The 14,822-nt window shown below is 35.5% G+C and overlaps 1 long non-coding RNA gene across 3 annotated transcripts in view; it reads right to left on the reverse strand.

Moving 5' to 3' along the window:
• LOC112650489 (uncharacterized) overlaps nt 1-14,822 on the reverse strand; it is a 218,511-nt gene that overhangs the window by 74,573 nt on the left and 129,116 nt on the right. For all 3 annotated transcript variants that reach the window (XR_004803701.2, XR_007414042.1, XR_007414041.1), the window contains exon 4: nt 11,790-11,929. This is a non-coding gene — a long non-coding RNA (uncharacterized LOC112650489). The remainder of the gene's footprint in view (nt 1-11,789; nt 11,930-14,822) is intronic.

Below are 14,822 nucleotides of genomic sequence, written 5' to 3' on the forward strand. Positions count from 1 at the left end.
CCACAAAAAGAGTTGCAAAAATAGTTCAAAGATATATGAAATGTCCAAAAAAGGCAAATCAAAAGAGAAAATAGATTAGCTGTTCCTTAGGTTCAGAGGTGGGACAGGATATGGAGAGGAATACAGAATAACAGATGAGTATTTATTTTAGGGTATCTCCATTGACAGTTCACTTGTGTTCCAATACTGACATTTGTATCTGTATCTATATCCTTAGGCTTATGTTTATATATTTGTGTGTCCATAATTATGTTAATGTCATCTGTCATTTCTACTAGTGTTTACTTTGGAAGGGGGCTGGAGATGAATAGTCTTATTTGCCATTTTGATCCCATCCCTTCACTATCCACCCATGAATTTTAAATTCAAATATTCTATTCTCAGCAATAACAGCAAGTCAAAAGATTGTTTGTCCGTAGGGACTCCTGTCAGTGAAAATACTTCACATAGCAGAATGGCTCCCTTCAAGTACACTCCTCCAATTTCAGAAGGCATTCAAGACACATACAGAATCTATTAGCTTCTATAGAATGTCCCCAAGCCCCTACCACCATACCACTCTCCTCTTTTTTAGAGATATCCTCTCATGAAACTATCTCATTATGTAAATGTACTCCTAAGGAAACACACTTTTGTTGAATGTCCTTAGCATAATTCCTTCTTATGCTCATTTTAGATTTTGGGATGGATAAAGTTGACCATACCACACAATACACCATTTTCTCACTAACCCAGAAATATTGAATATATGACGATCATTAAGAGATTGAGATAGTGTAAAATTTTGAACTTTCCAAACCTACACAGTTTTATGGAGACAGAATTGCAAATACTTTTTAAAATACCAAATTAGGGATATTGCCAAGGTTTACAAGACCCATGTGAAATACGTAAACTGAGGTCCAGGCTTCATTTTTGTATGATTAACAAGTTTAGGGGAGGTTAAATACAAGGGTCCTTTAAAAATATCTTTTGCTGATCATCTGAATTGCATACATAATAATTCCTAATCTGTTTTGATTTGAAACACCCTAAAAGGGGTTTCTAATCTTAAAACAAACATTGCTTTGTTATAAGGCATTGTTGTTTTGCTGTTGTTAATATCACCAGTTTAGAACCCATCAAAATTAAATTTACCTATCTAGGGTTCAACTGTCAAGAAAATTCAGCTATCTGTAGTCCTGAATAATGAAAATTTAAAAAGTGTGTGTGTGTTGTTTTTTTTTTTTAATTTTTGGCTTTTGAGCAGGTAATTCATTATCAGAAATTCTATTGGTCAAAATGTTAATTATGTCTTTTAAAAACAAATCCCTAGTGTGCCCTTGCTACTGTTTAATATAAAACATTTGTAAATTAGAATGTTTTGTAAGCTTCCAAAAAGCGGTTTATTATATAAATAGAGGTCTATGAAAGGCAGGATATGCACAGCAGCCAGATGCCTCACAGCTCCAAAAGACTAAGCTGCTCCTGAAAGCACCAGAACTTTAGATCCCAGGCTGTTCAAAATGATGACGATATATGGTAAAGAAAATATTAAAAGATTTTAAATTCTACCCCATATATTCTAACTAAAATCAAAAGCATATGGAATACATATCTATAATATTTTCTCTCATTGGAACATTTTAAAGTTTAGTTATTTAGGTTTGTATGTATGTATGTATCTATTTATTTATTTGAGACAAAGAGAGAGGCAGAGACATAGGCAGAGGAAGAAGCAGGGTCCCTGCGAGGAGCCCGATGTGGAACTTGATCCCAGCACCCCAGGATCACGACCGGAGCCAAAGGCAGCCACTCAATCACTGAGCCACCCAGGTGCCCCTAAAGTTTGGATATTTCAAGTGCTGAGCCATTGGGAAATTTTATTTATTCAGAATGATTCATGCACCAAGCACTCTTATTAGAAACTATGTTTCTGTAATCATTTCTGTAAATTATAATTGTTACAGGTTCAAGGACATTTTTCTCAACAGACTATCTTATAAAGTATATATATGTCTTTGTATATGAAACAAATCATTGAATAAGGTCACTAACCAAGGATCAATGCCAAGCATAGGAAAACATATGTGTCAGAGATGTTCTGTATCCAGCACTAAACCAACAGAGACATTCAAATTAATGGATCTAAATTAAAAACAAAAACAAAACAAAAAAACAACAGTCAAATTCAGTCACAGTGGACTGTGTTGTTTGCTGGAATCAAAATGGTTTCTGGTCCTTTAAATGGTTAAATATGTTTTTTTAAAAAATATGTCAAAAATGTTTTATGTCCTGTGATAGAAAAATGTAACAATTGAGTTGGGAAGGGAAAGAGAGGTTAATTCTACATGATGACAGGGAAAGTTAAAAATGCTTTATGGGATAGAGACTAAGCTATATCTTGAAAAAGGAAACAGGCTCATCAGACACAGAAGAGGGAAAATTTAATTTAGGACTTTCATGTGTTTTCTAAGAATTTCAAGGAAACCTTTGAAAGAATGAGTGAGTGAACAAGTGTATGCATGAGGGCAGGGAACTGTGTCAGTAAAGTCAAGGACACAGAAAACATTCTGAAACATTAAATTGTCCATCAATCTGGTATGATGGAGCCCAGATTATGCAGCAGGACATGGGGAAAGGTAAAGATTGTGATATAGGCAGGGCTGAATGATAGAACACCTCTAGCATGGTCATTTTTTTTTTTTTGACATCACAATGGCAGCAATTTATTAGGAAGATTGATTTGAAATACCACTTAAATTCTCAAACTGATAAAGTTCTTTTTATAATTGGAAGTATCTAGTATTGGCACAGCTGACAACTATTTGGATGGAGGAGAGTGGTGACATTTTGGGAAAACTACCATGCAACTTGGAAAAGATTGTCTAATTCTCTACAGTATCATACAAAGTAAGCATGACATAACAGTAAAGAAGGTCAAATACTGACTCGATATAAGGGTTGAAAGTGGAACAGCAGAAGGTTAAGGTAGATCAGTAAGCGGATGGTGTCAAAGCAAAAATCGCACTAGACAAAATTAAACAGGCAAGGAGGACTTTATTGAATTCAGCCTATTGCAATAAAGAAGAGGGAGACCAGAGCTCAGTCTGAACTCCTTTCCTCTGAGGCAAGGGGGATCCTAAACTATCTGTGTTGGCTAATTGGATGTCCCCCCTCTTCCCCCTGCCAAAAAAAGTTTGCTTTTTCATATTTCCATAACAGCAGATAGATTTACACCTTCAAGCAAAGCCCTCCTACTGGATAATAGGGGAACTATCTTCTTTAATTATATATCAAAGGGATGGCTCCCAAGTTCTGGAAAAAAAGACATTACTGGGTAAAAAATAGGCAAGAGGTATTTAAAAAGATTGACCTCTCAAGGAGGCACCAGAACAATTTACAATTACAAGTTTTCTTATGCACATGTTCTAAGAAAAGGAAGGTCAGAGGCCTACAAGTCAGGAAGGTGGCTATCTTCAGTCAAGCTGGGAGGAACATAAAGATCCTCCTGGTCAATGGGAGGAGAGTGACTAAAATGTGACATGCAGAGTCAAGCTTCAGTGGTGGAAACCAGAAACTATCAGATAGGTGTTGGATTGGAAGGGAATGAAAATATCAAGAAATTGGGTGTTTTTTGAGGTCTAAAAACAAAGTATAGCTAGTGAAAGGTGAACGTACAGGAGATGGCAATAAATACTGATCTCTATACTGCAATTTGACCATTTTCGGATAAGACTATTTCAGCATCACCCATCAATATGATGTTTTAGTGAAAATCTTAAAAGCAAAGAAGAAAAACTGAGGCCAAGTTGATCTCTTATAACAGTAATAGGATATTTTTGGTTTATTTTTGTGATAAACATATTACATGAAACTAGCTCTAATCCACGCATTTTGGAAAACACTGCCAGATAACTTTTCTCTCATTTGAACACACTCTTGCAATGCCTCATTTAATAGTACTGCTTGGAATCTGGTATGATGGTATGAACTAAATGTTCTGGATTGTCATGATTTTGTAGTGTTCGTGGAATGTGGTGATTGTCTTAATACCTTTCTTTGATCTATTTTTTTTTTTTTTTTGCTTTTTATGTTTATTTCTATTCTTACAGGCAGTTAGGGCTTCTAGTTACTTCCAGGTGCCTTTCTCAGCTCTTCTAATTGGCTGTTTTAATCTAAGAAATATAATGGGCTTGTTGAATTTTAAAGAGACTAGAAATAATTAGTACTTATCACTGCTAGGAAGTTGAATGAGAGTGGGGGAGGCAGCAGTTACCTTTACTATAAATACTTCTGTATATTTGGAATTATTATAATATCTGTTTGAAATTTAAAAAGCCTATTTTTAAAAATGATATGTAGATTAACTGCTGTAAGTGAGTACCTGAGGGACTGTCCCCTGACAAAACAGTGTTAATGTAAAAGCTTTGTGGCTTTCCTTTCTGATTGGCCAGAGGTCCTTCTTGGGACACTTTTCAGTTTTCAATGCCCTTTAGATATGTGAGGTTACCAAGTTTTTCAGTTCTGGATACACAGGGCATTATTACATGCGTACATCTTCTAATTCCAGAAGACAAGAATTGTGAAAAAAAAAATCTGAGATCCAATAGGTTCAATTATTTAGCAGTGAAGCCCACTGCAGCTGATTTTGAGGTTTGAGCATTATTTGCACTTGAAAAATGCTTTCCCTTGTCATCACAAGGGAGTATCTGCTCTTCTCATATTATGCAGAACGAAATCTCAGTCAGAATAGGGAAAAACATCAATTATTAATTAGACATAAATTATTCCTAATCTACACACAATACCTAATCCCTGGTTCACAGAAATGCAAATTGTGCTTCAAAAACAATATGTTAACAAGTCATTTCTCTGCAAAAGACACGAGCCCAAGTTCAATATAAAATATAGAACAAATACTTCAAGCTCATTTCAAGGAATATGCTGATGGAAGGTTATCCAGAACAGCAAGGAAATGGAAAACCAGGCAAACAAAATACCCACAAGGTGAACTTGCTTTTTGGTGCTTAAAAAACAACTAGTGTGTCTACCGTAGCTAATTTTTAATTCTTCAAAATAATTAACTGGAAAATTGTCCTAATATATTTACAATGAATCATAAAAACAGCAAGTAAATAACAAGGGAAGCAATGATGACTTTAAGGGTCCATTTTTCTTTACTAGTAAGAACATTCAAAACAAGACCCTAAATGAAAACAAAACAAAACAAACAACCAAAAAAAACAGGACCCTAAATCAATGAGCTTATGAGCTTAGGCCATAATATCATAAGCAACTCTGATGAAATAGACTCCTAGACTGAAAGTAATGTACAAAATCACATGGACTGAGCTGTGCAATACGGGCATCTCTCGTATTCAAGGAACTTCAACAGACTTTACGGTAGAAGAAGTGGTTAGATGTTTTTCTGGATTTAAGCGTTCCTTCATACAGCCAGCTCCCTGTATCCTCCATATACCCAGAATCAAAGGAACAGATTCCAGAAAGGTTCTACCATTTCCCTTTCTGGGATCAATGGGAACTTCTGATCTAAAACATTTCAAGTTTTAAGTCGAATTGCCACAGTTCATTGAAATGTATCGCTGTTACACTACTAAAATTCACGAGGGTAACTTTTTCTGTATCTTACTGCTCACCTTAGACTTACTCATTTTAGGCAATGGCTTTAAGGATATGGATCATTTTCTAAAGTATTTTCTCTAAAAGCTGATCCTTAAGAGAGTATCCTTGAGGGAAAAAAAAAAAGACTGTGGTAAGTAAATTTGGCCAACTGTGCATCTTGTTGGGCTGAGGGTTGCTGCTTTTTTTCTTAATCTCTCCCATTCCTCCCTTTCCTTCAAAGATGAGCATTTAGTATCCTGATGGGACAAGCCTCAGAATACTTACTCGAACATACTTTATTACTGGGTTCGGTCAAGTGATGCTTTAAAGCCTGCACATTGTGGCACTGTCCTTTTTAGTACCTTTTTTGGTGCAGTGATGCAGGTTCACAGAACTGGGACTCTTCTTCGGATCTATCTCTGTTGTTTTTCTTTCTCTTTCTGTCTTTTTCTTCCAGCACTTCCTGCCATGCAGCCTAGTGAATAAGTTGTCTCAGACCTACAGCCTAGCTTTCCTGCTTTCCCCCTTTTTTTTTCTTTTACTTATTCCCTTCATGGAATGTGTTAGGAAATGTGTTAGTATTCCCTTAGAGCGAGTCCACCATATCTGTTGTCTACTTCCCATTTTCATTGAAATGGATGGTAAATGACTTCCAGCCTGGCTCAGTTGGCCATATTCGTCTTCGAATGAATAGAATATCATTGTAAGTGTGGATAAACGAACAGAAATAATTTATTACTGTGTATCTTACCAGCATTCTTAAGAGACTCCACTGGAGTACCAGACACTCACATGTTAATATTAAGAAGTCATTCTGAGTTTCTATTTATTATTATTATTGCTTATTCAATATACACCTTCCTTTGAGGGACCTCACAGAAAGAAAATGCGATTGGCACAAGAACACTCTTGGGTCTCCTGGCCAAAACCTTCCTAATGCTATCGAAACCTACTATTACTTGTAATATATATAGTCTTCTGTTCAGAGAATCTCAGAGTACTTGTATATATTTAATACCTGAGAATTTATAAATAAAATTAAGTTCTGTCACTCAATCACCTAGCTGTGTCCTGAAAATTATTGAAACATGGATTTTTTTAGATATTTCCTATATTGTTATACATTATCTCATGAAGACATTATTTGGGAAATTCTGCTCCAAAATGATGTTGAGATATAAACCACTATCTACATAATCTAAGAAAAAAAGTATCAACTTGACCCAGACTGCCTGTAAAACTGGCCAGTTCTCAGCCTCACTCTACTCACATAGATTTTCCTTAAACCAATGATATTGGAAACAAGAATTTCACTCAACTGAAATACTACTCAAATAGTTGAATTCCTTGATATCGCATTTTACTTCTGACATTTGTACATATGTATCCCAGTAATTTTCCCCAAGATTAATTAGATCTTGAGGAAATCAAAACACCAAAGACTTTAAAGATTACTTACATATCTGTTGTGGCCTATTAAATACTCAATCTTAAGCCACAGACAAAAATCTATAGAAAATTAATAAACTACCCCGATATTGTTCACATATCTAACACATATACAAATTCCAAATTAATTTTGTGAAGTAGTACTATTTCACAATACTGTTTTTTTCTTTCATTATTCTCGAGTCTCTCTGAAAGTCAGAATAAGCTGTCTTGCTGTAGAAAGTATTTGAACTGAAATTTAGCAAGAAGAATATAGGAATACCACAAATTGCCAATTTCATATAGAATTTCAACTTCCCTAGGCTGCCAAAAATCTCAACTTGAATGGCATTTTCCTTGCTCACTTTTCTCTAAAATACAGGTATTAGGCATGTCATATCAATGAAGCTTTAATATCATTTTGAAGACACTCAAAATTAACCTAAAATCGAACATAGCTCTTCTTCCTCAGCATTTTACTAAAAAGATTATGAAAGTAATATATTTAATATTAAATATTAGTTTATTTTTAAAATACTACAATGGGTCTTTTAGTCATAGAGAAACTAAATAAATTAGATGGGCTTTTTAACGTAAAGAATAACTTGCTTATATAACATTGATTAATAAAACTGAATAAAAATTAAGGGACATTATCATCTACCAGGCCATAGTATACATAAGCCAAATTGACTCCTTCTCTGACCGATAGGCTATACTTTCTTTTCTTGATGAATGGAAGGTGAATGAAAATTCCTTAATATCAGGTTGATCTAGGAGGAACTTAGAAACCCAGGCATGATGTCTTTGTTGCCTCCTTTTGTTCAAGCTGTCCCAATCCTAAAACCAAGAACGTAACAGAATTTTCCTGGGACTTTGTGGTTATGAGTTGTATGGAGGTGTATAGTGTATACTTTTTTTTTTTTCTTTTAGAAACAAGACTCTAAATGGACTCATTTGGGTTGTATCAAAAGCCACCATAACCAGATCCTTCCAACAGACTAGTTTAAAATCTGGGAACAGAATTCATAGTGCAGAATCTATACCTTACTTGAACCAGAGTTATTAATAAGAATATCTACTGAACCCCTAAAGGAAGTTTATAATCCCACTCCAAACTAGCAGATTCAGAGAAATGTCCTTGAGCCACTGATTCTTGAAAACTCTTTTCAACGAAAAATAGTCCCTTGTACCTTTCATAAAATACAACCTGTCATCCAAGAGTGAACATTAAATTGCTGAAAAGCTGAATGGCCAGAATACATCAAATCTAATTGATAGATCAATTTCTAACATGCAAACTAAACAAGCAAACACTCCATGTAGGAGTAAATAATTGACCAAGTCTAGGCTCTCTATGACTTCTATCTCAGCATTGCTAGTCTGAATATGTCAGGTATATTAACCATGTCTTAGGTGGAAGCCATATATTTTCAAAGTTTTCTGGAAGGAAAACTCTTATCATTTTTCACGACACTTTTCCAGAAAATTAAAACCTTCTGCATTAGATATAATTGTCTTCCATGGTACCTGTGAGCTACAACATACTCAGAAAGCATAGTGATAATAAGATTCCTGTTCCTGATAGGTTGGCTTATGCCCTGTCCCATGCATGAGCACCATCCACTCTGATTTCTACTCTGTTGTTCTATAAACATGGAACATTTTCTAGTCACTTTTTTCATGCTTTCCATTAAACATGCCCAGTCCTCCTCATTCCAAATTCTTTCAAAGATGGGTGACACTGATTTTCCTGGAGCTTTCACATAGCCCTCTACACAGACATCCCCTGCTTTGAGCAAGCTTGCCTTAAACTGCTTCACTTTTTCTTTTATTAGTTTCAGAGGTAGAATTTAGTGATTCATCAGTTGCATACAATACCCAGTGCTCATTACATCAAGTGCTTTAATGCCCGTTACTCAGTTATCCCTTCCCTCTAACCACTCCCATCCAACAACCCTCAATTTCTTATAGTTCAGCATCTTTTATGGTTTGCCTCCCTCTCTCTGTTTTCATCTTATTTTTCCTTCTCTTTCCCTATGTTCATCTGTTTTGTTTCTTAAATTCCATATATGTATGAAACACCACTTTGCTTTTACAAAAGATTTATGAGTATCTGTTTTCACTAACTGAAAGAAATCCAAAAAGGGTTTTCAGTTTTACAAAAAAAAAAAAAAAAAAAAGGCAAAAAAATGAAAATAGCATTCAGTACTTGTTTTGCAATGAGCCATTAAAAAGGCAGTGCGCACCCCAAACAACAACCGTAACATCACCCAGCTCCTTCCCCGGGAACTACACTCAGCATCTCAGCATCAAGCCACCACAACTTTGAACTGTGTCTTTGAACATGTGTGCTGTGTCTTATGTCCATTTATTTTGTGCACCCTTTAGCAAGATGTGTACTAAAAGTATCAGAAAAGCCTAAGAGAGATTGTCTGTTAGTTCTAGGAATGCTCAAAACAATTGTCCATATAAATTAATGGTAATTGTTTCTTTGCTTTATGTCATGTCAACTTTTTCAGACACTCAGACACGGGAGAACCACTCTTTCAGACACTGGAGAAAACTGCACTCAGCCAAATTACAAAAATAACACTTTCCTGTACCGCTTAAAGATTTTGTGATATTTTGGAGATGTTTTGTGTCCTTCCAAACTACAAACATAGAGCTTTGAATGTGGTAGATGCTAAATAAATTTGATCTACTATGTCTGTACATTGGTGATCCCAGGATTTGTGGAGATCCTCAACACAAATATTCTTAAAAATATATTTTTGATCAAATTTGCTTTACCATACCAGAATACCCATATTAAATGTGTGTACTCTGCTTTTCACCAACAGTGTTTGAATATTCCAAGCCCCCCCAAAAAAAGTTTCTGTGCCTATAAATGCCATCTCTATACCAAATGGAACCCCCAAACTCAAGTTCAAAGGAGAAGACCTGCCCCCTATGTCACTAAACAGTCCAGCCAGACTCCTTTCCTCCTCTGCTCTGTCCAATTTCTCCAGTGCAATTGCTAGTACAGTGATGAATGCACAAATGGAAAGAATGCAATACTGCACATGATTGATTGCATGGCAAAAGGAGAAACCTACAGAAAACCCCAAGCTGGGAACTTATTTTATATCATTCCCTGTTGCTGCTCAGTCGTGAATGCTGCTGTGATTCATTTTCAACACTTTGAAATCTCTTGGTATTTGTAACATGCTCTGAACCAGATATAAATTGATTGCTCAGCCCTACCTTTTTTTTTTTTCAATTGAATTTTTTTTTTTTTTTTTTACTAACATTTAGCAACACACTTAATATTGCTTACATATAGCTTTTATTTCTGCTCGGGGTGGAGGAGGAGATAGTTTTGCCTCAAGAAGATTACATGATTTAAGAGAGCATTGTGTGGTTTCTGTAATGTAATCATTTCTCCTTATGTGTTAGAGAGCATGGCTCACTGAAAATGTAAGATAACTATATATATTTTTGGAATTGAATTATTCCAGCACATTTTTAAAGGAATATATAGGTACTAAAACACATAATGTAGTTTAGAAGTACAAGTTTTGGTCACCACCAGGAGATGAGCTATAAAACAGAATGGAGCCAACCATGATTTCAGTGAGTGTGCCTTGATATGTAAATTCTCTCATTCTCTCTCTCTCTCTCTTTCTCATTCTCTCTCTCTCTCTCTCTCTCTCTCTCTCTAAGAGGTTACTAGCTTTCAACATAAGACAGTCTATTAAAAAAAAAAAAAACAGAATATTGCTCATTCAAGCATAATAGATGGTAATCACAGTCTACTAAATGTTAAGACAACATAAGAACTTTCTTTTCCTAATCAAAGGACCGAATATTTATTGGTTTAAGTTTTGGCTAATTGTAAAACATAAAAAAAATCAGTTGCTTGTTTCACATATATTCCAAACACAGGAGTCTTAATAAGCGGTGTAGGATTCAAAGGCCCACGTGGTAAAATCAGGCCTCTTTGACATTTTTGCTTTCTAGAATTTTAAAAGACAGCTTGCTATCTTGCCTAAGTGTTTCCTCCAGGTAGCAGCCTATTAATGCAGGAACAGATTGCTTATTCCACTGGTAGCTAGTAGGAATCAAGCAATTTGTAAAAGGATTTCTCCATAGATTAGCTTTTTTTTCAAGCATGAGTTCTTTGGGTGAAGAATTAGGGCAATATGTCTCCTGGAGCCCTGGAACAAGCATTCAGTGTTACCTTAACTTCAGCCATTGAATATTTTTAACATAACATTTAATTCCTCCCCTTCAACAGCTAGATATACTGTGGCTACTTCAGATGCATTATGAACCTAGAATGTGGTTAGCTGCAGTTACAACTTACCTAGCAAAGAAAATACTGTCTCAAACCTCTACGCAGGTTCTCCACAAATCTAGAAATGATTTATGAACACTTTGGACAGTACAGTAGTACCACTTTGCATTTTTGAACCAGAATGAGTATCTTTGGTACCTGTTATAGGCAAATACTAAGTTCCAGTAAATGCAGGCTCTATTGGTGGCAAAAATTCTGCAAATCAGTGTATACTTCGAAATAAGAAAAAAACAAAGTTTAAAGCATTTATCCTGATTAGAATTTTGCCTCTTTCGCTTACTACGTACATATTCTAGGCAAGCCATTTAAACTCTCAGTGCTGCAGTTATCTAATCTATAAAATACAGAAGCTAATATCTATTTTGTTAGACTTAAATGAGATAACACATAAATTATATAATATCTACTAGATACTCACAAGTGAATAAATGGAGATTTATTGGTTTAACCACAAGGATCCTGAATCCTTCGGCCTTACAGGCTCACTCTGCTCTTTAAATGGTTAGAACCACATTGTGTTTATTGTGGGGTTAGAAGTCCCAGTGTCATGTTTATCTACTGGAGTCAGAGAGGGAAGAGAAGGATAATTTAGAATCTTTTTAAATCCCACTCTGTATTCACAAAAGCTTGATTTTAAATATCTTCTATAGCTTTTCTCAATTTCTGAGAATTATTTCTCCCCATTCCATTTTATACCATCATGAAAAGAATCTTTCTTCATGTGTTTCCCCTAAATGATCATCTACATCTGCCAACAATATAAGACTGTTCTATGCAGTATCTTCACTGAATATTTGTGGGTAATTAAAAGTAATTATAGCATAAAAGAAAATCCAACTTTAAAATAAATGTCATAAGGGGCACCTGGGTGTCTCAGTGGATAAGCTTCTGCCTTTGGCTCAGGTCATGATCCCAGGGTCCTGGAATCAAGTCCTGTGTCAGGCTCCCTGTGGAGAGCCTGCTTCTCCCTCTGCCTACGTCACTGCCTCTCTTTGTGTCTCTTGTGAGTAAATAAATAAAATCTATTAAAAAACAAAAAAACTAAATTAAATTAAATGGCAGACAAAACTGTTCCTAGAAACATATCACTAGATCACCATAATAGGAATTTCTTATTTGTTTTGTGACCAATAGAAACAGGTCTGATGGCACGTTGGTGTGGCTTTCTCTTTATCCAGACATATCCTTCCTCTTTCTCCAGGGCTTCCAAATCTATTTCTTCCCAAACTACCATGAGACAATTTTCAGATTCCTATAATTCAGTGCAACAAAAGGCTTTTCTTCTGAAATTCATCCTTATGGACATTAAATATCCATGTATTCCTTATATTTCCCAGCCTCCTATATAGTTAGATTGAAGTCATGTAGCTGCTTCTGGCCAATTGGTTGTGAGCAGAAATGACAAGTTTCACTTTAGGGCCAAAAGACTTAAAAGCCAATGTATCTCCTCTCTTTATTTTCCCTACCAAGTTGTCCTTGAGGATGAGTTCCAGATGTAGATTATAAAACACAGAATGGCAACTGAACATGTGTTAGACCTTGTGCAATCAAGAAATAAACATTGTTTTAAACCACTGAGATTTGAAGTTTTTATTTGACTTCCTTATCACTAATTCTCTCCTGAGATTAGCCCTCTGGAAAAGACCTAATATTCACAGACTAGAATGTTGACTTGATCTCATGAAAAACCAAGGTTCTCTAAAAGAAATTATCCTCCAGTATTGACTTCATACTGCTGCAACTGCAACTATCTTTTAAAATATCTTTGTATTTATTATAAACAACTGTTAGTGGGGCACTTGGGCGGCTCAGTCAGTAGAGCATTAGACTCTTGATTTCAGCTCAGGTCATGATCTCAGGGTTTTGGGATCAAACCTCTTGCATTGGGCTCCACACTCAGCAGGGAGTCTGCTTGAGATCCTCTCCCTCTGCCCCGCCCACCCTCTCTCTCACGTAAGTAAATAAATCTTTAAAAAATATGTTAATAAACATAATTTTCATCATCTCATTAAGTTTCAGAAAGAAACTACATTGGGCATTAAAAAAAATTGCATTCCTGAGATGCCTGGGTGGCTGAGCGGAGTGGTTGACTGTCTGCTTTTGGTTCGGGCCGTGATCCCAGGGTCCTGGGATTGAGTCCCACATCAGGATCCCTGTAGGGAGCCAGCTTCTCCCTCTGCCTGTGTCTCTGCCCCTCTCTCTATCTTTCATGAATAAATAAATAAAATCTTAAAAACAAAATTTCAGGATGCCTGGGTGGCTCAGCGGTTGAGCATCTGCCTTCAGCTCAGGCCCTGATCCCGGTCTGGGGATTGAGTTCCACGACAGGATTCCTGTGTGTAGCCTGCTTTTCTCTCTGCCTATATCTCTGCCTCTCTCTGTGTGTCTCTCATGAATAAATAAATAAAATCTTTTAAAAAAAATCTGTAGTTCTTTTCTACCCTTCTGAACATGGTTACCTAGAACAATTCAAGAGAAAGAATGAGCAATCAATACTTTTGTGATATTGACAGTAAAAAAAAAAACAAAAACAAAAACTCTAGATTGTGCTTTTAAAAATGTCCCTATGTCTAGGAGTAGCTTATTAATTTTCAAGAAACACCCATTTCCCAGGTGATACCAGTTTGTTCTTTGCTAAAAAGCTTTTACTCAAAAAAGACCCATGAAGACAGACTAGGATAATAGAATATAAATTTAAAAGAACTTAAAAGTAGGACTCAAAAGGCAAACTGATTTTAACCAATAAATGTCCTCAATTACTCCCAGGGACCTAAAAGAGAGGCAGACATTATTTTTTATAGGCACTGATGTCACCATTTTGTAAGGTGAAAAAACATAAATAGTTTTCTTTTGAATCTGCCCCCTTAGAATAGTTAACTGGACATGGAAGAGCCCTATATGGAAAGGTTTACACATGTAACAATAAGCATAGATCTCTTTGTGTGTGATGTATTCTGTTTGATTATTTTGTAAACAAACAAACAAACAAAAAACTGTGTCTCTATGTCTCAGACCATAAGAAAAAAAAAAGGGATAGAAATACGAATAATCCTTTCTATGGAAAATTAATTGCTTATGGCTTTTAACCACGACAAAATGCAAATTAAAACTGCACTGACATGTCATTTCTCTCCTGTCACAGTGTGAAAATACAAAGTTTGACAACATAATTTTGAATGAAGTTGTTGAAACACTGGAATTCTCATACCTTATCAGTGGTCATTAATAATCACACATCATTTACGGAAAGACATTTAAAAATATCTATAAAAAGTGTGTATTTATTTGAATTCTGATTTATAACTACCACCTTTAAGAATCTGTTAAAGACATACTGAAAAATGTTAAGATATATATAGAAGGTTATTCCATACAGCTTTATTTGAAATGGCACACAAATAGGAAACTCAAATGTTCAAAAGTTAGGGGACTAACTAGGTAAATTACAGTA

The sequence above is a fragment of the Canis lupus genome, chromosome 11, assembly GCF_003254725.2.
Source record: "Canis lupus dingo isolate Sandy chromosome 11, ASM325472v2, whole genome shotgun sequence".
NCBI classification, from domain to species: domain Eukaryota; kingdom Metazoa; phylum Chordata; class Mammalia; order Carnivora; family Canidae; genus Canis; species Canis lupus.